Source organism: Ornithorhynchus anatinus, chromosome 7 (assembly GCF_004115215.2).
Source record: "Ornithorhynchus anatinus isolate Pmale09 chromosome 7, mOrnAna1.pri.v4, whole genome shotgun sequence".
NCBI lineage: Eukaryota > Metazoa > Chordata > Mammalia > Monotremata > Ornithorhynchidae > Ornithorhynchus > Ornithorhynchus anatinus.
The window spans coordinates 39720249-39747798 of NC_041734.1; the positions used below are offsets into that span (position 1 = coordinate 39720249).

The window sequence follows — 27550 nt, forward strand, 5'->3', positions numbered from 1 at the left end:
ATCCTTTCTTCAAGGAGACCCCCACTAAGAAAATTCAAAGAACCCAGGGCAGGGTGGCTTAGTTTCAGCACCAGGTTATTGGATCCAAAAGTGACAATCTTCCACCATGAACTTTTGATTTTCCTTATGAAATAAATACTAACAGGCAGACCAGAATAGGCCGGTACAGAAATTCCTCTCTCACCTCGTCTTCTCCCCCTTCCATTACACACACCTTTTCTCCGTAAATGATCGAACAGCCTGCTTTTACAGTGTTGCCAGCCACTACGGCTCCGGACATTTAAAATGCAAGTACTGACACAAAACTCTTATATGACCTCTAAATTCTCTAAGTTTAAAGTTTTTTTTTTATAAACAATATCACTCAATACTTATGATTTCCCCCAGTCCAAGGAGAACGTTTCCACTGGTTAAAGAGGCACTTCCAAATAGATTTCCCCAGTGAAGAAACTTGAATTTAAACATTCCAAAAAGGTGTCATAACCCCACTCAATTTCATTTAAAGTTCTCTCCGCAAAGCGAGCGGATTAACAAATCAATCCTGATCTTCAGAGGAATTGACATATCTCCTCGCAGCTCATCCAATTCAGCTTTTGCTGGTCTTCTAGGTCCTGCGTCGGGAGCACGGTCTGTGTTAAATGGGATTGTCTCTATTTGTTGCTGAATTGTACTTTCCAAGCACTTAGTACGGTGTTCTGCACCAGTAAGAGCTCAATAAATACGACCGAATGAACAAATGAAATGGAACAGTAAAAATCATCTTACTGATTATGAGGGCACTAAAATAAGCAGTGTCAACTCTCCACTGCGGCAAGTCAGGGAAGCGAGAGTCACTGCTAAACTGAAAGGTATGTTACGGTTTCAAAGTGGGTACGTGGGTTCAGGCAATGGTTTTCATTAAGTGCTTACAGTGTGCACAAACACATCCCCTGCCCACATCGAGCTTACCGTCTAGAGGACTTTGGCCAACAGGTCTTCACTCTCTCACTCACTCAATCAATGATATCGATTGAGCACTTACTACGTACAGGGCATTATATTAAGTGCTTGAGAGAGCACAATTCAACAGAAATAGCAGACACTTTCCCTGCCCATAACGAGCTCAAAGTTGATCACATCATCACCCGAAATCAAAACAATTAAAAGGAAAAGGGACCAAAGTGTGACCTCTTTCCCCACGGAACCGGAATGAAAACCTTCTGCTTATTACGTCCACACCATAATGCAGCGACTGGAGCAAATCTCTTAAGTCGATTAAGCGTCTGGCTAACGTGGTGGGTGACAAACTTTTGCATTTCAGGCACCGCTATCTTTCTTTGATTTAGTTCAGTTGATCCACGACGAGTCATACGAGGTACACAAGGAAGTCTGAAACACGATACCGGTCTTGAAAAATACTGTCAGGAGCGATGATCGTCATTTCAGTGACAGCGCGAAGGAAAGGAAAAAACACTTACATGGGACTGTGTGATACCTCTCTTGCTCTCTGTGCATGGACGCCTTGTAACTGCTCTGCAAAAGATAGAAAAATGTTAAGTTGTGATGGTACATCTGAGGTGAGAAGACACTCAGTAAAGTCAGAAGCTTCAGACTGCTAACTTGATCATAACACCCCCTGATATGCTACCTTTCTCCCCATACCATTAAAAGAAGTTACCCACTAGAAAACACAGAAAATCTGTTTTACTCAACATGAGGTGTAATAGCACTGGTCTTTATTCAGCACTTACTGTGCACAGTGCACTTTACTAAGAGATGGGAGAGAGTACACAGGTGGGACTCAATCAATCATATTTATTGAGGGCTCACTGTGTGCAAAGTACTGTCAGACATGGACCCTATCCCTTGGGGGGGGTTCAAAATCGATGAATAAAAATGTGGGGAGGGGGCTGGAGACAGGCACATCCGGAGCAATAAAACAATAAATACCGAAACAGCATAAAAGATGAGGACAGATACCCAATACACACGAAATAAAAATGAAAATCTGAAGAGTGTTGTGACCGGTGGAGGACGGTAGGCTCCTCGTGATTCAGACTCCGTGATCCTCCAGAGCCTGTCTCCCCCAGCACTAGACCGCAGAGACCCTCTGAGGGGCTCATAATCAAAGACTCTAAGCGGGGATGTTTATGAACCCCTTCTGAGTGCAAAGTCCAGTACTGAGCACTGGGAAATGACCGACAGGTGGGAATTCTAATGCCGACTTCTCAGTGTACCTCGATCTTTTCTATCTCGCCACCAACCCATGTCCTGCTCTGGCCTGGAATGCTGTCAGACAGTAACAGACAGTCACTCTCCCCTCCTTCGAAGCCTAATTGAAGGCACATCTCCTCCAAGAGGATTTCCCTGCCTAAGCCCTCCTTTCCTCTTCTCCCACTCCCTTCTGCGTCGCCCTGACTTGCTCCCTTTATTCATTCCCCCTCCTAGCCCCACAGCTCTTATGTACGTATCCGTAATTTATTTATCTACATTAATGTCTGGCTCCCCCTCTAGACTGTAAGCTTGTTGTGGGCGTGGAATGTGCCTGTTAATTGCTACATTGGACCCTCCCAAGAGCTTAGGACAGCACTCTGTACACGGTAAACACTCAATAAACATGACTGAATAAGACACGGTCCCTGACCCTCAAGTGTCTAAGTATAAAAGAAGGGAGAGGAGACTGGCACCCAACGCATCAGGTGATCAAGTGTCTCACTAAGTATAAAAGAAGGGAGAGGAGACTGGCAACCAACACGTGCGGCGAGACGAAACCCTGAAAACCCCTAAATAAGACGAAGACGAATACAGCCAAAAGCAAAGCAAACAGCGTGTCCTAGGGGAAAGAGCACAGGCCTGGCGATCAGGGGACCTAGATTTCAATCCTGTCCCTGACACCTTCCCGCTAGATGAGCTTAGGCAGGTGATATTCGAACCCTTCCTCTAAAGAACACTGATAAACTCTCATAACTATGGTATTTCTTAAGCGCTTACGATAAGCCAGGCGCTGTACTAAGCACTGGGGTAGTTACAAGGTAACTGGGTTGGAAACGGTCACCAGCCAATTCCCGAGTCATTTACAGTGAAGTGACTCGCCCGCCGTCACACGGTAGACGTCCTCATCAAGTAACGGTGATGATGGTACGTATTAAGTGTGCATTAAGCCCCTTCCAGGTGCTAAAACTGGGAACTCAGAGTCTAAGAGGAAGGGTGAACAGGTATATTTTATCCCCATTTCACCGATGAGGAAACTGAGGCAGAGAGCGAATAAGCGACCTGCCCAATTTCCAACAGCGGGCAAGTGAGGGGAGCTGGGACTAGAATCCGGGGCTCTAGCGCTCTATCCACTAGGCCGTGCTGCCTGTATTTTATTGTCCATTTCCCCTCCCTCCCCACAATAAGATTATAAACTCCTTAAGGGTAGCGGTCAAGGCTACGAATTCTACCGTACCCTCCCAGGTATAGTAGTCTATCAACAGCGGGCTCTCAAATACTACTGATTGATTGGGATATTCCATGTGTACTTATTGCTCACAGACACACAGGATTGATTAAGTCTAGCGATACGGGCTACAGCGGCAGCGACAGTATTCACTGAGCGTCCACTGGATGCAATGCACTGTATTTAAATGCCCGGGAAAATACAATCGATGAGGAATTTTAAACCAGAATCGTGCTAGAAGAATAGTGATAAAAATGATAATTATGTTACGTGTTAAGCAACTTCTTCGTAAAAATGATGATTACGTTACGCATTAGGCAACTTCTTAGTGTCTACACATTGTGATACGTGCTTGGACAGGTACAAGACGAGGCAAATCAAACACAGTCCTAGTCCCACACGGGGCTCACAATCGAAGTGGGGCATTAGGAATCCATTTTACACACGAGGAAACCGAGACAGCGAGAGGTTAAGTGACTTATCCAAGGTCACGCAGATGGTTCTAGCTCTACCACGGGCCAGAACTTGAACGTTCTGATTTCTGACCCCCCACGCTTTCCATTAGGCCAGGCTATCTCCCTCCCGGTACAGGTTTCCTTGGTTAGAGCATTCCCAGGGGATTTCACAATTTGAGCCTTTAGACATTTGATATTCACCGCCTCCCCTCCCCCCCGCCCAAAACATTTACAAACATAACCTGAATTTATTTATTTAACGTGTTTCCCCCTCTAGATTGTGAGTCCTCGGAGGCCAGGAAACATGCCTTCCAACTCTGTTGTACGGCACTCTCCCAAGCACCTAGTACGGTTCAAAAAATATCGCCGATTGATTTCAATCGGTAAAGTTTTGAGCAGCAGCGCAACCTGACGCAAAGACCTTGGGCCCGGGAGTCAGAAGACACGGGGTCTAATCCCTGCTCCGCCAGCTGTCTGCTGTGGGACCTTAGGCAAGTCACTTGAGCGCTCAGTGCCTCAGTTTCCTCATCTGCACACACATGGGGATTCAATACCCGTTCTCTCCAGTCCCCCAGTTTGTTTTTTTGAATGATATTTGTTAAGCGCTTACTATGTGCCGGGCGCTGTACTAAGCACTGGCCTAGACAAGCTAATCGGATTGGACACGCTCCATGTCCCACATGGGGCTCACGGTCCTAATCCCCATTTTACACATGAGGTAACTGAGGCACAGAGAAGTAAGGAGATTTGCCCAAGATGACCCAGCAGACGAGTGGCCGAGCGGGGATTAGAATCCAGGACCTCTGACTCCCAGGCCCGTGCTCTTTCCATCAGACCGTGCACTCTCCCAAGCGTTCACTACAGTGCTCTGTACACAGTAAGTGCTCAATAATTGATTGATCCAAGACGAGGAGAGCACGAAGACCCTTCACCGGTCACTCCTCCGGCCCCGTGCGCCGTGGGGAATTGGCCGCGCTCTGACTTTGGGAATCGTTCTCCCCTCGCCATCCGCTCCCTTCCTCCCCCACCCCCCTCCCGCCACATACACACCACCCTCCACCCACCAGCTTGCACAAATGAGATTGGGGGCGTTAAAAACCAGCGGGGCAATCTGAGGACAAAAATAGAATTACCGATGCTGTTTTCCGTGAGAACTATGCGGTCCGCAGACGGGGGGGCCCGTCTCACCCCGCACCTCGATGAGGATAATAATAATGTTGGTATTTGTTAAGCGCTTACTATGTGCCGAGCACTGTTCTAAGCACTGGGGTAGACATAGGGGAATCAGGTCGTCCCACGTGGGGCTCACAGTCTTAATCCCCATTTTACAGATGAGGGAACTGAGGCACAGAGAAGTTAAGTGACTTGCCCACAGTCACACAGCCGACAAGTGGCAGAGCTGAGGATTTATTTACCTGGAGAGGCCCGCGGGCTCCTCACAGCAGACGGTCTGCAGAACACCTCTACGTGTGCTCTGGACTATTACCATCAAGTAATAAAACTTAATTACGACCAGCAAAATGAACAAACTAGCTTAGACAATCATCTCTCTGGCAAGAGAGTAGCCCTCCAGTCCACTGCTTACAGAGGGCTGGGCCCGGTAAGTTCCGCCAGAGGGACCCAAGGAACACATTCCAAGCGCTCAGTCCAGTGCTCTGCACATAGTAAGCGCTCAATAAATACTACTGAATGAATGAATGAACACAACACAGTGTCGTGATGCCTCCGGGGCTGTGGGAAGCCCACTTTCAAGCGTGGCTTAGTGGAGAGAGCCCGGGCTCGGGAGTCAGAGGTCACGCGTTCTAATCCCAGCTCGGCACGGGTCTGAGAAGCACGACGACCTGGATTCTAATCCCGGCTCCACTTGTCTGCTGTGTGACCTTGGGCAATTCACTTCACTTCTCTGGACCTCGGTTACCTCATCTGTAAAATGGGCGTTAAGACTGCGAGCCCCCCACGGGGCTACATCCAAACCGATTAGCTGGCATCTACCCAGGGCTCAGTACAACGCCCGGCACGTAGGAACCGCTTGCAAATACCCTAAAAAAAAAAAAAAAAAATGGGTCGCGTATGTCCAAACCGGCAGAGAGCAGGAGTGGCGAAGCAGCGTCGTTTGGGACCAGGGCCCACGGGAGCGGTGAGATCGGGGTGCCGTACGCGCAGCTGCGCGCTCCCCCGGGCCAAAGTGGATGACGGTCACACGCGTCAATAAATGGGGAGGGTTCCCGAGTCAGGTGAGCCAGGCCGGGCTGCTCCGGCAGACCGGGAGGCTCCGTCGGGACGGGCGGGAATGCCAAGGATCCAGCGATCACGTCATCTCGGATTAAGGCGGGAAGGGGGGCCGCGGACTTGCTCTCTAATAATCCTATTCCCCGACGGATAAAGATGAAGCAGAGGCGGGAGGAAAGGCATCCGAATGAACTACAGTCCCCAGCTCTGAGCGGCCCCCTCCTCCGTAGACGCTAGCGCTACCGCTAGTTAAACTAGAGAGTTAATTAGATCTATTGAGCGCTTACTGTGTGCTGAGCACTGTATTAACCTCTTGGGAGACCATTCATTCATTCAATAGTATCTATTGAGTGCTTACTATATGCAGAGCACTTGGAATGTACAATTTGGCAACAGATAGAGACAATCCCCGCCCCCTGACGGGCTTAATAATAATGTTGGTATTTGTTAAGCGCTTACTATGTGCAGAGCACTGTTCTAAGCGCCGGGGTAGATACGGGGTGATCAGGTCGTCCCACGTGAGGCTCACAGTAAATCCCCATTTTACAGATGAGGGAACTGAGGCACAGGGAAGTGAAGCGACTCGCCCACAGTCACACCGCTGACGGGCGGCAGAGCCGGGAGTCGAACCCGTGACCCCTGACTCCGAAGCCCGGGCTCTTTCCACCGAGCCACGCTGCTTCCCTTATGGACTTATACTGTAGTCCATAAATCCATAAACCCATAACAGTAGAACAGATACATTCCCTCCCCACAATCAGCTTAGAGTCTAGAGGAGAAGACAGACGTTAATATAAATGAATAAATGAATTACAGATATATTAATGTAAACAAACACATTACAGATACAATAAATTACAAATAAACTACGATGTCCCGTTGGCAGAGACGAAGAGGGGTGGCATGGAGACCGACTGGAATAAAGGTCAAGATGAAGCCAGTAACCACACCACCAACACTGCTGAAGATAAAATAATTGTGGTATCTGTTAAACGCTTACTACATGCCAGACACAACTAAGGGTTGGGGTGGATACAAGCATATCAGGTTGGACACAGTCCCTTTCCCACGTGGGGCTCATAGCCTCAATACCCATTTTACAGATGAGGTAACTGAGGCACAGAGAAGAAGAAGAAGAAGAAGAAGAACTGTGGTATTTGAGCGCTTACTTTGTGCCAAGCACTGGGGCGGATACAAGGTAATCAGGTTGGATAGAGTCCTTGTCCCTCATGGGGCTCATAATCTTGATCCCCACTTTACAGATGAGGTAACTGAGGCACAGAGAACTGAAATGACTCGTCCAAGATCACACGTGGCGGAGCCGGGGTTAGAACCCACGACATTCTGACTCCCAGGCCCGTGCTCCGTCCACTAGGCCATCCCGCTTCTTACTACGCCACGAGCGGCCCTTATCCCTTGGAGGATGAGCGAAGCCGTCAGCCGCCCGGAGCGGCCAATTCGCAAATGGCTACCTGTCAGCCTCACCCCCCGACCTACTGGATGAGTTCTGAGCAGCCCTGAGCAAGCCAATGTCTGCGACCCCAGGAAGGGAGAGGCGGAGACGGGGGCGAGTATCACAGACCCTGATTCTATTTATTTGCCATTGTTTTCATGAGATGTTCTTCCCCTCGACTCTATTTATTGCCGTTGTTCTCGTCCGCCCGTCTCCCCCGATTAGACCGTGAGCCCGTCAGAGGGCGGGGACCGTCTCTATCTGTTGCCGATTTGTACACTCCAAGCGCTTAGTACAGTGCTCTGCACATAGTAAGTGCTCAATAAATACTATTGAATGAATGAATGAATGAATCTTCAAGCCGCTCCAGGAAACCTCCCTCTCCCCACATTCAGCCCGGCACTCAAACGTCCCTTGCTGGGTCCGGTGGCATTTATTGAGCACTTGATCAATCGTGGTATTTAAGCGTTTACTATGTGCCAGGCACCGTATTAAGCACTGGGGTGGATACAAGCAGATCGAGTTGGACACGGTCCCTGTCTCATGTGGGGCTCACAGTCTCAATCCCCATTTTACAGACAAGGTAACTGAGGCCCAGAGAAGTGGACTGACTTGTCCAAGGTCACACAGCAGACAATAACGAGGGCTGGGACTAGAACCCATGACTTCTAGGGGAAGCAGCGTGGCTCAGCGGAAAGAGCCCGGGCTTGGGAGTCAGAGGTCATGGGTTCGACTCCCAGCTCTGCCCCTTGTCAGCTGTGTGACTGTGGGCGAGTCACTTCACTTCTCTGTGCCTCAGTTACCTCATCAGTAAAATGGGGATTAACTGTGAGTCTCGCGTGGGGCGACCTGATTACCCTGTATCTACCCCGGCGCTTAGAACAGTCTCGGCACATAGTAAGCGCTTAACAAATACCAACATCGTTATTATTATTGACTTCTGACTTTCAGCCTCACGCTCTTCCCGCTACTCATTCATTCATCCGACAGCATTTATTGAGCGCTTACTATGTGCAGAGCACTGTACCAAGCGCTTGGAATGTACAAATCGGCAACAGATAGAGACGGTCCCTGCCCTCTGACGGGCTTACGGTCTAATCGGGGGAGACGGACAGACGAGAACGATGGCAATAAATAGAATCGAGGGGATGAACATCTCATTAAAACAATAGCAAATAAATAGAATCAAGGCGATGTACACGTTGCTTCTGTGTGCGGAGACTGTACTAACCGCTTGGGAGAGTACAGCTAATGGTTCAAGGAAGCCAACGTCTGGAGTGGAAAACAGTTCTGCTCCTAGAACCCTGGGCCCCATCTCTTTCTCTCTTCCCCCCGCCCCACCTCTCTCCCCGCAGTTGGAAATGGCGAGCCAACCACCGCTTTCCAGTCCGTTTTGGCTTCGAAAGGATGAATGACTAAGGGGGCGTATTGGCCTCGGCACTCTGCCAGGAGAGGGGTGGGAGGGAAACAGCTAATATACCTGATGGGCCAGGGCCAAACCACTCCATTAGCAATACGTCGTGTGATTACGGAGAATCATCACAATCGGAGGAAGCCAAAGTGAACGCAATGAACCTACTGTGGGGTTAGCGTTAAGAGTGAACCCCAAATTTAAGAGGGTTGTGTTCTGGGGTTAAAACAAAATGCTGTTGTTCTTGTCCTTGTTGGCTGAAAGAGTTAAAGGAAATGAAGAACTCTGTGAAAATCCTGCTGTTTAAAACTTAAAACACCTGTTTATGAAAACAATTTTCTCTTGCTTCACCGAAGAAGACTCCACTTTACTAGGTAACCGCTGGCCATCTGGAGCATGCCAGGAATCCTCATCCTTCCCAGTTCAGGAAGAAGATAGGCCAATCACCTTTATAATAACAATGTTATCATAGCAATATAATTACTACGTGCAGAGCACTATTCTAAGCGCTGGGGGAGATACAGGGTGATCAGGTTGTCCCTCGTGGGGCTCACAGTTTTAATCCCCATTTTACAGATGAGGTAACTGAAGCCCGGAGAAGTGAAGTGACTTGCCCACAGTCACACAGCTGACGAGGGGCAGAGCCGGGATTCGAACCCGTGACCTCTGACTCCCAAGCCCGGGTTCTTTCCACCGAGCCACGCTGCTTATCGAGTGCTCACTTGCGCACAGCGCTGTACTAAATGCTTCCTCAATTCCTGTAGCTTAGTGGAGTTCATGCCCGCTGCACGGCTGGGCACCAAACTCAATGCCAACACTCACCCTGACGTTGCTTAGTTTTAAAGCTGCACTTTGAAACCATCGACTCAAAGGCTCTGAAGCTGAGGGCCACAAAATTTTGTTGTAATAAGTGTCCCGTTCTATACCGCGTGGGTTTCCTCTCAATGTTCTTTTACCGTAGCATATCTGGTAATCTCCTTCCCTGCCCCCCTTCCTAATATCGTCCCTGCCAGCTCCTCTATCGCAAAAGACATACTGGCTAGACAAGGTGGGACTGAAACCTAGGTGCAGAAAAATCGACTCTGGCTTTTAAAGGAGAAGTCTTACAATTATAAATAAAATAAATAAATGGTGGTATTTGTTAAGCGCTTACTATGTGCAAAGCACTGTTCTAAGCGCTGGGGGATACAAGGTGATCAGGTTGTCCCACGTGAGGCCTCACGGTTTTAATCCCCATTTTACAGATGAGGTAACTGAGGCACAGAGAAGTTAAGGGACTTGCCCAAAGTCACACGGCTGGCAGACTATCCCCGTCGGCAGCTCATTCTCTTGACTCCTGCTCCCACGCACTGATTCATTCGTTCATTCAATCGTATTTATTCACATCCCAGCTCTGCCGCTTGGCAGCTGCGTGACTGCAGGCAAGTCACTTAACTTCTCTGTGTCTCATTTACCTCATCTGTAAAATGGGGATTAACTGTGAGCCTCACGTGGGACAACCTGATTACCCTGCATCTACCCCAGCGCTTAGAACAGTGCTCTGCATACAGTAAGCGCTTAACAAATACCAACATTATTATCATCATTATTGAGCGCTTATTGTGTGCAGAGCACTGTCCTAAGTGCTCGGAATGTACAATTCGGCCACATTCATTCATTCAATAGTATTTATCGAGCGCTTACTAGGTGCAGAGCACTGTACTAAGCACTTGGAATGTACAAAGCGGTAACAGATAGAGACAATCCCTGCCCAACGACAGGCTCACAGTCTAAACGGGGGAGACGGACGGCAAACAAAACAAGCGGTCACTGTTCTGCACGTAGTAAGCATTCAGCAGATGCCTTAGAGTGACTGATCCGCCATAATCTGCCCCTCGTGGACCACCCGGCAAATTCATCCTTTCCATGGCACAAGGAGGGTCCAGTTTGAGATTGGGTCAAAGATTCTATCAGAGCCAGAGGTGCCAGAATTAGCTCAGATTTTGACCCCGTCATTACAGGAAGACCAGGAAATGCTACGTGTCCTCGACCCGACAACAGCAGAATGCGGTATGTGTCTGTCGAAGAGAAAGGCCAACCTGGATTCTGAATTTCTCTGGGTCAGAGGACTTATTAACTCGCTCCCAGGATGCACACTAAAGTGCAGTGGTCTCAGAGCCCTGAAGCAGTCCAGCCCAAGTCAAGGGGGTAACTCCAGTTCAAACCCAAAGGTGAAGAGGAGTGACAGAATCAGCCCAATTCAACATCGCAGGAGTCCCCGTCGCAACTAACAGTTCCCAATTAACACTCCCGCCTGACAGACTCAGCGGAAAAGAGGAGGGATGAGGAAAGACACCGGAATATTTTTCTACCTCTAAAGTCGGTCTCTTGAGGTGGGAACTGCATCATACGTATCGAACGACGGGAGGACAGTTTTGCTCTCCTACCGTCTTATTTGGGAGGTGGGAAAAGGGGGAGAGGGGGAAGGGGGGAGGGAAGAGAGGTGAGGGGGAGGGAAGGGAGGAAGAAAAAGAGAGGGAGGGAGGAGAGATGATGGAGAGGGACAGGAGAAGACTTCCGGAGTTGACTATTCTTCACCAAATTTCATCCCAGTGAACATCAGCAAATAAAGTCAGATTCTGTAATTTCATACCGGGTGGGTGGAAACTGAGGCTGCCATCCCACAGCCCAGAGCCTCCCCTTCACGAGGGCTTTCAGCAGCCTTCGACACTGCCGGCCACCCTCTTCTTCTGCAAACCCTCTCTAACCTTAGTTTTTCTGACACAATTCTCTCCTGGTTCTCTAATTCCCTGCCTGGTCTAATCTGCTACTGAGCAGAGAGTAAAGTGCTCAATATAACCTAGCCTTTTTCCCTTTTTCCCAATGTCTCTTTCCTCAAGAAATCCCCTTTCTGCAGGGGTTGAGTCCGGACTGCAGCCGTAGCAATCCATTCACCTTAAGCTGCTTTTCACGGCAACAACTCATCATGCTAAGATGTAATCACAGCTTCCCCAAAGACATCTGGGCAAGAGAGAGGGACACTCTAGTCTTCTCTTCAGGAAAACCTCGTACTGCCATTCCAAAGGAGAAGTGGACCAGAGTTCCGCTTCCCAGAAAATCCTTTAATCCCTCAGGCGTGTGATCTTGATTACTCCAGGTTAATGAGATTTACCTGTAAAAATAATAATGATGGCATTTATTAAGCACTTACTCTATATCAAGCTCTGATCTTGGCTCTGGGGTAGATACAAGCTAAGCAGGTTGGACGCAGTCCCTGTCCCACATGGGGCTCACAGTCTTAATTCCCAATTTACAGATGAGGTAACTGAGGCACAGAGAATCCTTCTGACTCCCAGGCCCGTGCTCTTATCCACTAAGCCACGCTTGCCTGGTCCAGTTTAAACTTTTTCAATTCCACCTGATATTGATGGGAAGAAACGCCTCTTCTCCCTGCCTCAGTTTCTTTTTCTGTTAAGTGGAAAGCACATGGTTCTTCCTCATAATAAGGTTGAGATGTGGGCTAAATAACTGGAAAGCTCTAGTCTCAAGAAAACTCCTATTAGGTTAAACTTCTCAGGTCAGATACTTCCTATTAGGTTAAACTTCTCAGGTCAGATACCTCCTCTCCCTTCCCATCCCCTCTTATCCCAGGGGTAAGAAAAACGCCAGATACTCTTTGGAGTGTTTGGCGACATAAATGGGAAGGATTGGTGAAAGAATTTAAGCCTAATGGATTACCAGGCAATTGCTACTTAAATGAACATTAAAGGGTAATGATTCCCTGCTTTAAGATGAGATCAAGGTATAATACAGGATCTGTGAAAATTCTCCGTCATCTAGTGATGGTGAAGTTAAAATATAATCGCCACAGATTACAGCAATCCAGCAATTACAGCAATACTTTGAATTTTATACCAGACTCTCAACTCTCCTTCTCTCACCCATTACCCACGCCCTTCCTCCTGCACTGGGGGCAGGAATGTGTCTTTTTGTTTTTATATTGTACTCTCCCCAGTGCTTGGTACAGTGCTTTGCACCCAGTAAGTGCTCACTACATACGACTGAATAAATGACTAGACCGAATATGTGGGTTGAATAAGAGAGAGGAGTCAAGGAAAATGCCAAAGTTATGGGTTTGTGAGACGTGCTGTCTACGGCGCTGGGAAAGTCAGGACAAGGGCAGGGTTTGGGTGGGAAGATAAGGAGTTCCGTTTCAGATATGGTAAGTTCGAGGTGATGGCAGGACACCCAGGTAAAGCTGTCTTGAAGGCCGGAGGAGACGCAAGACCGCAGAGAGGGAGAGAGACCGGGGCTGGAGATGTAGATTTGGGAATCGCCTGCATTGAAGATACACTTAGACAAATATACTTATTTATATTCACGTCTGTCTCCCCCTCTAGACTGTAAGCTCGTTGCGGGCAGGGAACTTGCGCTCTGCACAGTCGGTGCTTAACAAATACCACTAATTGAATGACTGATTATACAATCCTTGCTCACTGCCAATAAATACCACTGATTGACCGACTGATTCTACAATCCTCGCTCACTGCCACTGGGCCCCAGCAGGAACTGACTGGCAGAGAAGACAGTGAGCAGTTCTGAGCAAACCGCTAGCACCACAATCAATTCCTCCACACGTGCTCAGAGGTGAGGTCAATCCGCACGCCCAAAGGGAAAAACCATCACTGTACTAGCCGGTCCTGCTGGTCTCTCCCATTAGACAATAAACTCCAACCGAGAAGGACCTGTCTCTTCCTTCCAGATGGTGCTGGTGCTAGGTCTGGAAGTCAGTCTTCCAGGAATCAGTTCTCCCTCTCGCCTGGGCCAGGGCCGCCCGTCACCTAGACTGGATGCTGCTTTTTCTTCAGTAATCTTTGCAGAGCAGCATTCCAGTCTTCATCGGCTGATTGATAGTCTCTTCTCTTTTCTGCTAAAACATCACTCCCACCACCTCGCTCCCTTTTCATCTCTCGGCCAGGTGACGGACCTCGGCTTTGCTTGGTCTTCTCGACTCAACACTCTCCTCAAATTCGCCAGATCACATCGCTTCCCACCTTCGACTCCTAAGAAGCCACCTCCTCCAGGAGACGTTCTCTGATTCCTCATCAGCCGCGCGTTGTACGGACGCATCTGCACGGTACTTCACCACAAGCTATGTCGGTCAGAACTTGTTCAGCATGCTGGGTCCATCTGGGGCCCCACAGATTTAAGGAACCAGGAAAACTTCCTGAATTAGGATTAGAAGTGGATGTAACCATGGTTACCATTACCCATGCGTGCACCTCTGTCTCGGCCCGTGCGACTAAATGCTCCTCAAGGGCAAGGATCGCAGCTTTCATTTCCGTCGTACGTTCCAAACGACCCAGTGCAGTGTTTGCACAAATCCCGACGAGGACGATTTTCAGTGGGCTGCAGTGAACACGCAACTGATTCTCTTTTCTTTTCAAAGTTCCCCGGAAACGGTTTCGTCTTGGTCGCACCACTCTAGGCCTATTTCACTAGTCTCTCAGAATGTGTGAGGTGAGACTGACAGAAGGAACCCTCCCTGAGGAACAGGCACCCAGGAGGGGAGTGTAGAAGGTAAGAATAATAATAATAATAACACGTTAATATTATTTTAATACTTTTTAATACTAATTTAATACTATTTGTTAAGCACTTTGTGCCAAGCCCCGCCTTAAGCACTGGGGTACATATATGATAATTAAGTCAGACACAGTTCTTGTCACACATGGAGCTTGCAATCTAATGGGAAGAGAGAACAGGTGTTGAGTCCTCATTTTACAGATGAGGAAGTTAAGTGACTTGCCCAAGATCACCCAGCGGGCAAGTCACAGAGCCAGAATTAGAATCCATGTCTTCCGATGTCCAGAAACTTCCTACTAGGCCGTGCTGGTTACCCTATTGCTGGCCTGTAGCCTATTAAGCAGAAAGAAGAAAAAAAAAAAGAATAGGGGAAAAAAAACCCCAACTACACCTCTAGCAAAGTCAAAATTCATTCATTCATTCAATCATATTTATTGAGCACTTACTGTGTGCAGAGCACTGTACCAAGCGCTTCCAAAATACAATTCAGCAACAAAGAGAGACAATTCCTGCCCACAACGGGCTCACAGTCTACAAGTCGGGGAGCACTGGGCCATGACGACCCTGCCAGGAAGTCATCCAATAAAAATCAACTTGGGTGAGGAAACAATCATAAGCATTCAGAAAAAAACAATTTTTTGATGAAGATAGAGCAATCTATCAAATGACACTGACTAAACGGAAGCATGAATGAAGTAACCGTGGAGAGTGATTGGGTCTAGTTTAATCCTTAGCCCCAGAGGACAGGGTAGGGAGAAAGTAGCAAAAAGTCGGTGAACCAAGCAAAATGATAGAAAAATATTTCTAAATCTTTTAAAATAATCTGAAATCTTTTAAAAAAATAATTCACATGTGGCTACATTAATTTTCAGTCCCTTTAAACTGTACCTTTGCTTTATTAAAATAAACTTTCTAAAGCTAAACAAAATATATTCATGGAATAGAGCACAAACTTGCCTTGGAGTGATTATTTTCTCTTTAGCCTTTTAACTGGATCCTCTCTTCCTGTAACAGAACTGTACTTAAGGCATATTCAGTAATAAAAGAAAAAAGCCAAATTACACTTCATAGGCGGATTCTAACTAAGCCACGAGACTGGAGCCACAAGACGTGCTTCACGAATGGGATAATGGGCATATAATTTTCCATTTGTAGAATCTTCAACAACAAAGTGGAAACTCTGAAGAATTCTAGTGTTGGTTTCAAATTTTACTTCAGGCAGAAAGAGACTCTGCTATTTCAAAGATGAGCTAGAGCCTCATTAGAACAAGAACGTTGGCCTTGCTAGTTACTGTCTCTAACTCTTCTTAGATTTCTAGTTCCAAGAAGTGACTCTTTCAAAAGAGTTTCAACAGAAACTTTGCGGATCGATTTTACTTTACAGAATTTTGCCCTGGACATTCTCATGCAATACAAATACCCTGACAATGGCGGCTATCTAAATGGTTCAAGAAATTTTATTTTGTGGCCTTCAGAGTTTACACAACCAAATAAGGATGAGGAAAATTCGAAGAGAAAGATAGGAAGATTTCCTTTTTCAAATCTGAAAAGTGTCCAGGTGTGACCCTCTATGAGCAATGTTCCTCCTGTGTTTTTGAACAACTTTTCCTTTTGAATTGATCTGTCTTCTAAACATATGTGGTTTTAGATATTTTCAAGTGTTCTGGAGCTTGTGCTTTACCATAAATACATAGAACCAGTTAGGCCAAAGGCCTTACATTCTACTCCTAAATTCTGATAGAGATCCCAAACCAATTGTGTCACCCGCCTAGGACAGATCAAGTGAAGAGCCTGAGGATACCAACTACAGCTTTTCACCTCCGTCACTAGAGCCAGTTACCTATTCTTCCAGTTGTCTGCTTGTATTCTTAGTCAATTATAACCAGTTGAAGCTGGTATCCAAAGGATGATATGTAAGTAGCATTTTAGATCAATATTTATAAAGAAATAAACACCCAGCACTAAGAGAAAGGAGAGTGTTCTCAGTAAGGCTGCTAAGCTGTCAAAAGAGAAAGGCTTTCAAAAGTCTATAAATACATTTTCAATAAAAAGCTCCTGAGCACATTGGCTTCTAATCCTAAAAGCTGAAATCTTTTTAGCTACAGGGTCCTCTGAGGAAAATTAACCAGATTAGAACAGTCAGTCTCCTGTACTATCCAGCTTGTGATTTCTATTCTTGTCATTACTATTATTATTAGCTGCTATTCTTGTTCAAATAAAAGCTCTTATTTTATAAAAATGTAGACAAATAATGATATGAGTACCTGACAACTCTGGAGGGTGAAAGGGGTAAGAAGGATAATATGATCTAGATGTATGAGGATGATATGATATAGATGTATGACTCGATAACTTCCCTACACTCAGGGAACGGGATTAGTAGCACAGGAATATCTCGTCTGGAGTGGCTGTTCGTAATCCGTAATTGAGGAGCAGCACGGTTTAGTGGCTAGGGCACAAGCCTGGGAGTCAGAAGGTTGTGGGCTCTAATCCTGGCTCTGACACTTGTCTGCTGTGTGACCTTGGGCAAGTCACTTCACTTCTCTCTGACTCAGTTACCAGTCTGCAAAATGGGGACTGGGACTGTGAGCTCCGCCTGGGTCAGAGACTGTGTCCAACCCAATTTACGTGTATCCACCCCAGCCCTTAGTCCAGTGTCTGGCCCATAATAAGCACCTGACAGATTCCAGAATGTGTTACCAGATGGTGTAACCAAATAGTAAAATACCAGATAATTACCAGAATTAAAAATAATTCAGAGCAGGTCACTTGCTCCCCATAAATCAGCTCCAAAATCTTACATGATCTCAGAATTAGTACCCTCCGGTGGAGAAACATATTTCATATTTCCTCTCTCAGCCTTCACTTGGATAATACAGCGTGGCTCAGTGGAAAGAGCACGGGCGTGGGAGACAGAAGTCATGGGTTCGAATCCCTACTCTGCCACTTGTCAGCTGTGTGACTGTGGGCAAGTCACTTAACTTCCCTGTCTCTCAGTTCCCTCATCTGTAAAACGGGGATGAAGACTGTGAGCCTCACTTGGGACAACCTGATGACCCTGTATCTACCCCAGCGCTTAGAACAGTGCTCTGCACATAGTAAGCGCTTAACAAATACCAACATTATTAATACCAGTTGTCTTCCTCCTCAAAATCCTCCAAGGCCTCTCTATGCCCTCACATACCAAGGCCAAAATCACTTACTCTTAACTTCAAAACCTAGCAAGCCTCTCAGTATTACCCGGCGCTTCTGTCCAGTACGTTCGGCTGACACCTCCCCCATTCTCCAACTCCGCACTCCCTCTTCACTGTTATCCTGATCGATAACACTGACCGAGCATCTTTGGCAGGGAGAGCACTATACCGCATTGCTACACTGAAGAAGTAGAAGACTGGCCCCTGCCCTCGAGAAGCTTACCGTCGACTGGGAGAGAGAAACCGACACAAATGAATATATTGTACCAGTTGCCCAATCTCTGTGAGACGGGAACCTACGTGGGACAAGTACTGGGTCCGACTCGACTATCTTGAATCTATCCCAGTACCCAGTACATCGAAAGACTTAATTACCGAAGAAAAAAATGTTTGTGAACATAGAGATAAAATGGATTAACCACTAGCTACACTGACCTCGCCTTTCCTTACTATCCTTACTATGTAAATCTGCTTCCCTATAGCAGCGTCCTCTCTGCTGCATGCTTCCAAGAAGTGCTTAGTACATCTGCAGTGCTTTATATAATAATCGTCTATAAAACTAATAAGCCACCCTCAGAATTACACCCCAACGTCTCTTCTCCTGGTTCGGTGATCCCAATTCCTTTTTCTCACCTTCATAAATTCCGTCTCCTAGCCCTAGAGTGTCATCAAGCTCTCTAGCAGGAAGGGCCAGGTTATGACTCAGGATTCCTCACAATGCATGACCTGAGCCTCCATCCAGACACCTGGGACACTGACTGATGTTGAGAGTTCTCTGAGGATAGAGCCATTCATACTAGGAACGTTGAATCAATGTTACCAGGACCACCGGGATCGCGGCTATCTCCTAGAAGAGAGCAACACGAATTCACCAGCGACGAACTCAGGAGGAACGATGAGCTTTCTTAATTTCCTCCAAGATTGGATTCGGGATGAAGGGCCATCCTGTGGCTGCCAATGGATCTGGAAATCCTCTACGGGGGTAGCATTCCTTTCACAGTCAAATCGGTGGCATTTGTTGAACGTTTACTATGTGCAGAGCATTGTACTAAGCGCTTAGGGGAGTCCAATCCACCAGGAGCCACATTCTTATTTGTCAGTTTCTGCAGCACCGCCGCACAAAGTGTTTATTGAGCAGTTTCTGTGCGCAGAGCACCGTACTAAGCGCTTGGGAGAGGGCTTCGGAGTCAGAGGTCATGGGTTCGACTCCCGGCTCTGCCACTTGTCAGCTGTGTGCCTGTGGGCAAGTCATTTCCCATTTCCCTCTGCTCCTCCTCCTCTCCCTTCCCATCCCCTCGGCACTGTACTCGTCTGCTCAACTGTATATATTTATTACCCTATTTATTTTGTTAATGAAATGTACATCGCCTTGATTCTATTTAGTCGCCATTGTTTTTTACGAGATGTTCTTCCCCTCGACTCTATTTATCGCCATCGTTCTCGTCTGTCCGTCTCCCCCGATTAGACCGTAAGCCCGTCAGACGGCAGGGACCGTCTCTATCTGTTGCCGACTTGTTCATTCCAAGCGCTCAGTACAGCGCTCTGCACATAGTAAACGCTCAATAAATACTATTGAATGAATTTAACTTCTCTGTGCCTCAGTTACCTCATCTGGAAAATGGGGATTAAGACTGTGAGCCTCACGTGGGACAACCTGATGACCCTGTATCGACCCCAGCGCTTAGAACAGCGCTCTGCACATAGTAGGTGCTCAATAGATACCAACATTATTATTACAGTATAACAGAGTTACGACCAGCACCCCTAGACGGTGTGGGTTCTAGGTCTGGAAACCAGTTCTCCAGCAGCAGAATTCCTTCTCTCCTCCCGCTAGCTGAACTGGATGCTGCCCTTCCTTCAAGACTCTTTGCATAGCAGCATTCCAATCTTCGTCAACTGATTGACAAGTGTCCCCTTCTCCCTCGTCTCTTAAAACACTCCCTCCCCCATCTTCTTCACTTTTTCTCAGAGCACCCTCTGGGGCGGGCGAGGGACCTCAGCTTGGCTCCCTCCCACAACGCCCCACCTCCATCTGCAATCGTTCCAGCAGTGTATCCATAGAGTTTTCTCGGTAAGAGCGTGTCTTGACTTCCTTTCACGGAAACTGGAGTGCCGGATTGGGATTATGCAAATTAGGGATTTACGAAAACAAGTGAATATTAAACGTTATCGGTCGCTACGTGCCAGCAGAATTCCCCTGAGCAGAAAATCTCCTATTACATTCACTTCTGATCTGGCAACTTTTTCCTATGGCATGTGCTAATCACTTATTCTGTGCCAGGTACTGTACTAAGCACTAGGGTAATAATAATAATAATGTTGGTATTTGTTAAGCGCTTACTATGTGCAGAGCACTGTTCTAAGCACTGGGGGAGATACAGGGTCGTCAGGTCATCCCACGTGAGGCTCACAGTTAATCCCCATTTTACAGAAGAGGTAACTGAGGCCCAGAGAAGTGAAGTGACTTGCCCACAGTCACACAGCTGACAAGTGGCAGAGGCGGGAGTCGAACCCATGACCTCTGACTCCGAAGCCCGGGCTCTTTCCGCTGAGCCACGCTAGATATAAACTAACCAGATTGAACAATGTCCCACCTAGAGCTCACATTCCAATTTACAGATGAGGTAACCGAGGTTCAGAGAAGTGAAGTGACTTGCCCAAGGTCACACAGCAGACAAGAGGTGGAGCTGGGATTAGAACCCAGATCCTTCTGACCCGGGCTCGGGATGCTTCCCCAGTTTCTTAAATTTATGGAATCCCAAATGGACACAGCATGTTGAAAAGTTTCTGACAGCCAATGACTATATGGAAATATTATGCTGCTTCTTAACATTTAACACAATTGTTCAGATAGCTCAATGTCACTCTTGCTTTTTTAAAAAGTACAATGCATCACCAGTGAATGTTCAACAGGTAGACACTAATAATAATAATAATGGCATTTGTTAAGCACTGACTGTGTGCCAACCGCTGTTCTAAGCGCTGAGGTAATCAGGTAGCCCCACGTGGGACTCACAGTCTTAATCCCCATTTTACAGATGAGGTAACTGAGGCCCAGAGAAATGAAGTGACTTGCCCAAAGTCACACCGCTGACAAGCGGCAGAGCCGGGATTAGAACCCACGACCTCTGACTCCCAAGCCCGGGCTCTTTTCACCGAGCCACGCTGCTTCTCATAATAATGATGGTATTTGTTAAGTGCTTACTATGTGCCAGGCACTCTGCTAAGCACTGGGGTGGATACAAGCAAATCGGGTTGGACTCAGTCCCCTGTCCCCCAGAGGGCTCACAGTCTTAATCATCACTTTACAGACGAGGGAACCGAGGCACAGAGAAGTGAAGCGACTTGCCCGAGGTCACACGGCCGACAAGTGCCGGAGCCGGGATTAGAACCCATGACCTTCCGACTCCCAAGCCTGTGCTCTATCCACTACGCCACGCTGCTTCTTGAGTATACTGGTGGGAATTCGATACGGACTCTGTCCCTCGAGGGGCTCACGATCTGTGATAGGTTTGGGCGTATTTAGCTGAGCGCTTTGGAATTCTGAACAATGGAAATGCCTCCTACTCCCTAACTGTGGGAATCTCTCAAGCCTCAGGTCTGGGTCCCCTTCTATTCTCCATCTACACCAGCTCCCTTAGAGAACTCTTTCACTCCCACGGCTTCAACTACCATCTCTACGCAGACGATTCCCAAATGTACATCTCCAGTCCTGATCTCGCTCCTCCTCTGCAATCTCTTATCTCCTCCCGCCTTCGGGACATCACTACTTGGACGTCCCGCTGACCCCTCCAACTTAATATGTCCAAAGCAGAACTCCACAACTTGCCACCCAAACCCTGTCCTCCCCCTGACTTTCCCTACACGGTAGACGGTACCACCATCCTCCCCGTCTCACAAGCCCGTAACCTCGGCATCGTCCTCGACTCATCTCTCTCTTTCAACCCCCGTATTCGGTCCGTCACCGAATCCCTTCCGCCTTCCCGGCATCGCTGAAATCCACCCTTACCCCTTCGTCCCAACGGCTCCCACGTCGATTCAAGCGTTTATCCTTTCCCACCTCGACCACTGTATCAGCCTCCTCGCCGACCTCCCTGCCTCCTGTCTCTCCCCGCTGCAGTCCATTCTTCGCCGTTCGGATCGGAACGCTTTTCTGGAAAACCCATCAGTCCACGTCTCCCCTCTCGTCGAGAACCTCTAATAGTTGCTCGTCCACCACCGCGTCAAACAGAAACTCCTACCGATGGGCTTTAAAGCACTCAAATCCCCTTAGCCCCTCCTACCTCACTTCCCCGATTTCCTTTTAAAACTAAGCCCACACGCTTCACTCCTCTAATACCAACCTATCTACTGTACCTCGATCTCGTCTACCTCACCGCCGACCCCTCGCCCACACCCCGCCTCTTCCCTCTTCACCTCCGATAGATGATCACTCTCCCCACCTTCAAAGCCTTTTTAAAAGCACGTCTCCTCCGAGACCTTCTCTGAATCAGTCCACATTTCCTCTCCTGCCACTCCCTTCTACATCACCCTTTCACTTGGATTTGCACCAGTTACTCCCTCAGCCCCCCCAGTATTTATGTACCTATCCATAATTAAATGTATTTAATATTAATTTCTGACTCACTTTCTAGACCGTGAGCTCGTTGTGGGCAGGAATCGTGTCTACCGCTCTGTTATAGTGCACTCTCCCATTCATTCAGTCGTATTTACTGAGCGCTGATTGTGCGCAGAGCACTGTACCAAGCGCTTGGAAAGCACGATTCAAATAAAGACGATCCCTGCCCGCAGTGGGCTCACGGTCTAGAAGGGGGGAGAGAGGCATCAAAACAAGTAAACGGGCATCAGTAGCATCAATATAAATAAACGGAATTATAGACATGTACACATCATTAATATAAATAGAATTAAAAATATGTACATATATTCATCCAATAGCATTTATTGAGCGCTTACCCTGTGCAGGGCACCGTACTAAGCGCTTGGAATGTACAATTCGGCAACAGATAGAGACGATCCCTGCCCATTGATGGGCTCACAGTTTGATCGGGGGAGACAGACAAAAACAACAGAATCGAGGGGATGTACATCTCATTAACAAAATAAATAAGGTAATAAAAATATATACAAATGAGCAGTTATACACAAGTGCTGCGGGAGGGGAGTAGAGCAGAGGGGGTGAGTCGGGGCGAGGCGAGGGGGAGCAGAGGAAAAGGGGGGCTTAGTCTGGGAAGGTCTCCTGGTGGAGGTGAGCCTTCAGTAGGGTTTTGAAAATCGGTGGGAGTGCATTCAGTAAGCACTACAGAAATACGATTGATTGAAATTATGTTACGAAGAGCTGCTCTGATTATCCGAATGCAGGAAATGAGCTTGATTCTTCCATACTTTGAAAGGTGAATTCAACTCCCTGGGACTTAGTGGGGTAACACGGACAGATACTTGAACTGAGCGGTAACTTCTTCGTCTTTACAGTGCCTTCTGGCCCCATGCAATTCATTCATTCGATCGTATTTATGGAACGCTTACTTTGCGCAAAGCACTGCACTAAATGCCTGGGAGAGTGCAATAAAGAAACAAACAGACACATTCCCCGCCCAAAATAAGCTCACACGGGCTGCATGTATAGCCCTGTCAAAATAAGAGAGAATCGGGCGGATCGTAAGTAGCTCCGGCTTGCAAGATGCTGGCAACGAACTGCAATTTTCCTTTCTCTTAATTGTATTTTTAATTGCCGGATGAGGTTTTAACGTTTTTAGACACTCAATTTTCTGGGAGACAGACTACCCGTTTCTTTTATCCAAGGCACAGTACATCTCCCGCTGGCTAGTTGACACCTTCCCCGTGCGCCATCGCCTTTTTCCCAAATGGCAAATGGTATTTACAAGAAATAAATTTTGTCCTTTGGCAAGTTGCTAGCCCAGCAGATTACCCAGCTATCCAGACGGGGTGAATTTTCAGGAACAGTGCAAAACCTCGCTTCGAGAAAAAAGGATCACTCCCGCGTGGAGAAAGATCATGAGTCATCGTGAAATTTCTGCCCTTGAAACGGATCCAAGGTATAAAAGCTTTTATGGAGCCCAGATGCATCACAGCCATCAATATGCCATTAGATCCTGGACATTAATTCCCTAAGAGCATTGCTGAACGCTCCAGAATTAACCCTTTCGAAAGAGAAGTTCTGTAGTTTCGTTTTTTTTTTTTAACGATTTCCCTTTCTCCTCCAAGCAACAGTTAATGTTAAGTTTCTTTGTAGACAATCTTCTGTGATTTTTGGAATCAGAGAAGCAGGAATGCAAAGGATCCCTTGGCTTAAGGTATATTCCTAGAGTATAAAAGAAATCGGGAAGGATTTCTAGGATTGGTTATCCTTCTCTTCTTCATACAGTATCTGATTTCTTCATTGATGGCCAAAGAAATGGGAGGCTTGGAAAAGCCACCTAGGCTATTATTTAGGAAGAAAGACTGCCTCTTTCCTGGATTTCAGAGACCTACTCACTCGAATCTGAAGTCCTAACGAAGAAAAAGAACATATGAAATGCAGTACTCTTCACCTCAAAATTAAGAGGTGAGAGGGGTAAAATCTGTCCCCAAAACATACAAAGCCACCATTCCTAAGAATCTCTCGCTGAGCGCTGAGTGAGCAGAGATGACTTTGAGTGAGCATACACTGAATTTTGATTCATTTTTTCTGCAAGTTGTTACGTTAAACCCCGTAGTGACAAGCACCCAGTACATATGTCTTTTTAATAGTCTAAATCAGCATGACATCAGCTCTTCCTCTCCCGCCTATGGTTTCTTAATCTAAACTGCTAAGAGAGACCTTTATAGCCACCCAGGATTCGTACTAATTTAACCAAGACCTGCTGATGGAATCAAAATATTTTTCCACATATTAAGAGGTCCACTTACTGTTAGGGGGAATGGGGAAAGAGGAAATAGCAGTAATAGGAGCAATAATGAACTTTTATCGCACACTAATGCACTAGGCACTCTTCCTGGCATAAAATTAGACACATTTGTTGTCTAGTGGGATCTGAATCCAATAATCATATTAACTAATGCCTAGATGCTCTAAACACAGGGGAGGGATAGAGATTGTTTAAATGTGATATGAGTGATGACCCTCAAGACAAGAAAATGGAAATGAGGAAACATCCAAAATGTAAAATAAACATATCTCCAAGGATAAAATTTTGAATATGGTGGAACAACCTTCCAAGAAAGTGGGTGGAAAATTATCTTAACAGGAAAGATAGCTTGACTGACTTACCAAAAGAGATAATCTGGCATGAATTCAGATCTGCCTCATCTCTAATTAGCCTGGTTAGTGTTCCCTGTGGCAAAGAAAAGAAGACATCAATACTGACTGTGTCTGGGCTTAAGCAACAACTGATGCCAAAATGACCAAGGATTTAAAGAACATTGAGCTGCTTGGCTCTTATCAACAGATGAGATTCGAACCATTAGCAGAGACTGAAAGTCTGGAATCCCAAGCAAGGAAATGAAACGTGGCCACATGTTTACATCTCTAAAACTGGGATTCTAAGAGACTGTAAAGCCACTCTTTCCTTTTGGAACACAAGCAGAATCGCTCTTCGCACCAGGTAGCCCAACGCAGTGGACATCCAGAGCATTAACGGGCTACTGTGTTAAAACTGCAAATTCAAATTTTACCTCATCCTGAGGGTAAGAAAGAAAAGCCAAAAGGGCAGCTATCCTTTAATCGCCGTTGTCTGGTAAAGCTATGTAAATGGGGCCAAATAATTTCATATCTCACTTAATTTACGAAATTGGTAGAGATGACACAGAAAACCATTTCATTCAGCGCTACCGTTATCATCTCACCGAATATGCTGTGACAACACAACTAACCGGGAAGAAAAATCTGGTGTGGAGTGCCACGCCAATCCACGCCTGTGCTCCTAGTAAGGTAGAGGCGAGAGCCCGATCAAACCGTTTTCTTATCGTCTTGACAGAGTATTTTGGACTGGAATTCCAGAGTCTGAAAGTGAGACATTTATCAGTCTCATGAACCACTAAAGAGGTTAACTAAACAGGATACCCATCAAAGCCTCTGATGCATTACTCCAGTATCCAGAAACAGAAACAAAGCAGATATTTGATGAACAAAGCGATCGATGGTAATAACGTATTCGGGAGACAGCAGAATTTTGTTTTATCCCACTACTATAGCTCATCTCTGGGTAGGTCATTTGCCTCAGGAAATTGATTTAACAGAGATTATTCAGTTCCATTTTACATTTTCAGGCTCTGGAACAATGCCAATGGCAACGCCTGATCTTTCAGAGGTCATCGAAGCGGAGGTCAAACTAGTTTGTTACTTTTAAAAATGTGACTCCATTACCTTGTTCTCTTTATGATTTTCTGTCCATCCCCAAATCACTTCTTTTTTTTTTTTTTAAGATCTGTTACATTTGAACTTCCATCTTCTTTCTGTGAAACTTTCAACTTGCCCACCCAAGTCCCGGGACTTTCCAGTGACTAGAGTACTAGCCACATATCAAAACTGGAAGATAGGGAAAAAGGGAGATGGGGAGGGAGAGGCAGTGTTGCCTCGTGGAAAGACCACGGGCCCGGGAGTCAAGAGAACTGGGTTCCAATCCCAGCTCTGCCACTTGCCTGCTGTGTGACCTTGGGCAGATTACTTCTCTGTGCCTCAGTTCCCTACTCTGCAAAATGCAGATTCAATACCCGTACTCCCTCCTACTTAGACTAAAAGCCCCATGTGGGATCCGATGATCTTGTATATACCCCAGTCCTTAGTAAGTTCTTGACACAAAGAAAGGGCTTAAATAACATAATCATTATTATTATTATCATCTTTATTATTATTAGGGACGGAGGCAAAGGGAGACAAGGAGACAGGGAGGGAGGAAAAGGAAAACAGGGAGACGGAGCGAAGTGCTCCATTCCAGGCTTGGACACACACACACACACCCAAAAGCACACACACCCACCATTAGCCGTCACGGCCTCCCCACTCCACAGCACCCACCTGTCACTTCAACAACAGGAATTTTAACTTTCATCCCTGCTCACCACACTTGTAACTTTTTTTCAAATCTGCCTTTTAGTTTCCAAATCCAGTTAATTTCCCCTCCTGACTGCTGCATGCCAGTCTGGTATAACAACAATAATAATGATAATAATGGTATTTGTTAAGCACTTACTATGTGCCAAGCACTGTTCTAATCGCCGGTGTGGAAACAAGGTCATCAGGTTGTCCCTCGTGGGGCTCACAGTCTTCATCCTCATTTTGCAGATGAGGGAACTGAGGCCCAGAGAAGTGAAGTGAATTGCCCAAAGTCACACAGCCGACAAGCGGCAGAGCCGGCATCAGAACCCACGACCTCCGACTCCCAAGCCTGGGCTTTTGCCACTTGACCATGCTGCTGCTTGTACTTTCTGAGCGCTTAGTCCGGTGCTCTGCACCACGGTAAGCGCTCATCAAAGATGACTGAATGACCGAACGAATGAATGTCCCGGCTTCCCCCGCCCCCGAGACTGCCTGCCGCAGGTACCTCCCAGCCCACCGCTGTCAGAGCTGGGATTCACTGAGTCTTTAAAATACTTTAAAATGCCTTCCAAGGCAGCAGCTCTTAACCATGCTCCTTATATTTTCATCTGTCACTGATATTTATTGAGCACTTATTGCGTGCAGAGCAACACGCTAAGCACTTAGGAGGGTGTACAAAATATCGGTCGGTAGACACGTTCCCCGCCTAAAGAGGGTCCATCCAGTGACCTTTCCAGAACAGAGCTTCGCTTGACACTAACGACAAAAACACTCCCATCATTTAATAA

The 27550-nt window shown here is 46.8% G+C and overlaps 1 protein-coding gene across 17 annotated transcripts in view; it reads right to left on the reverse strand.

The window, feature by feature from the left end:
* Positions 1–27550, reverse strand: part of PCBP3 (poly(rC) binding protein 3) — a 342071-nt gene that overhangs the window by 266199 nt on the left and 48322 nt on the right. For 14 of the 17 annotated variants that reach the window (XM_029068533.2, XM_029068532.2, XM_029068535.2 and 11 more), the window contains 2 exons: positions 24996–25059; positions 1458–1512 (listed from right to left, as the gene is read on the reverse strand). The gene's annotated coding sequence lies outside the window, so the exon portion shown is untranslated. Of the gene's footprint in view, positions 1–1457; positions 1513–11900; positions 12104–24995; positions 25060–27550 lie in introns of those variants that run through there. The other 3 variants (XM_029068512.2, XM_029068513.2, XM_029068511.2) reach the window with 2 other exon arrangements.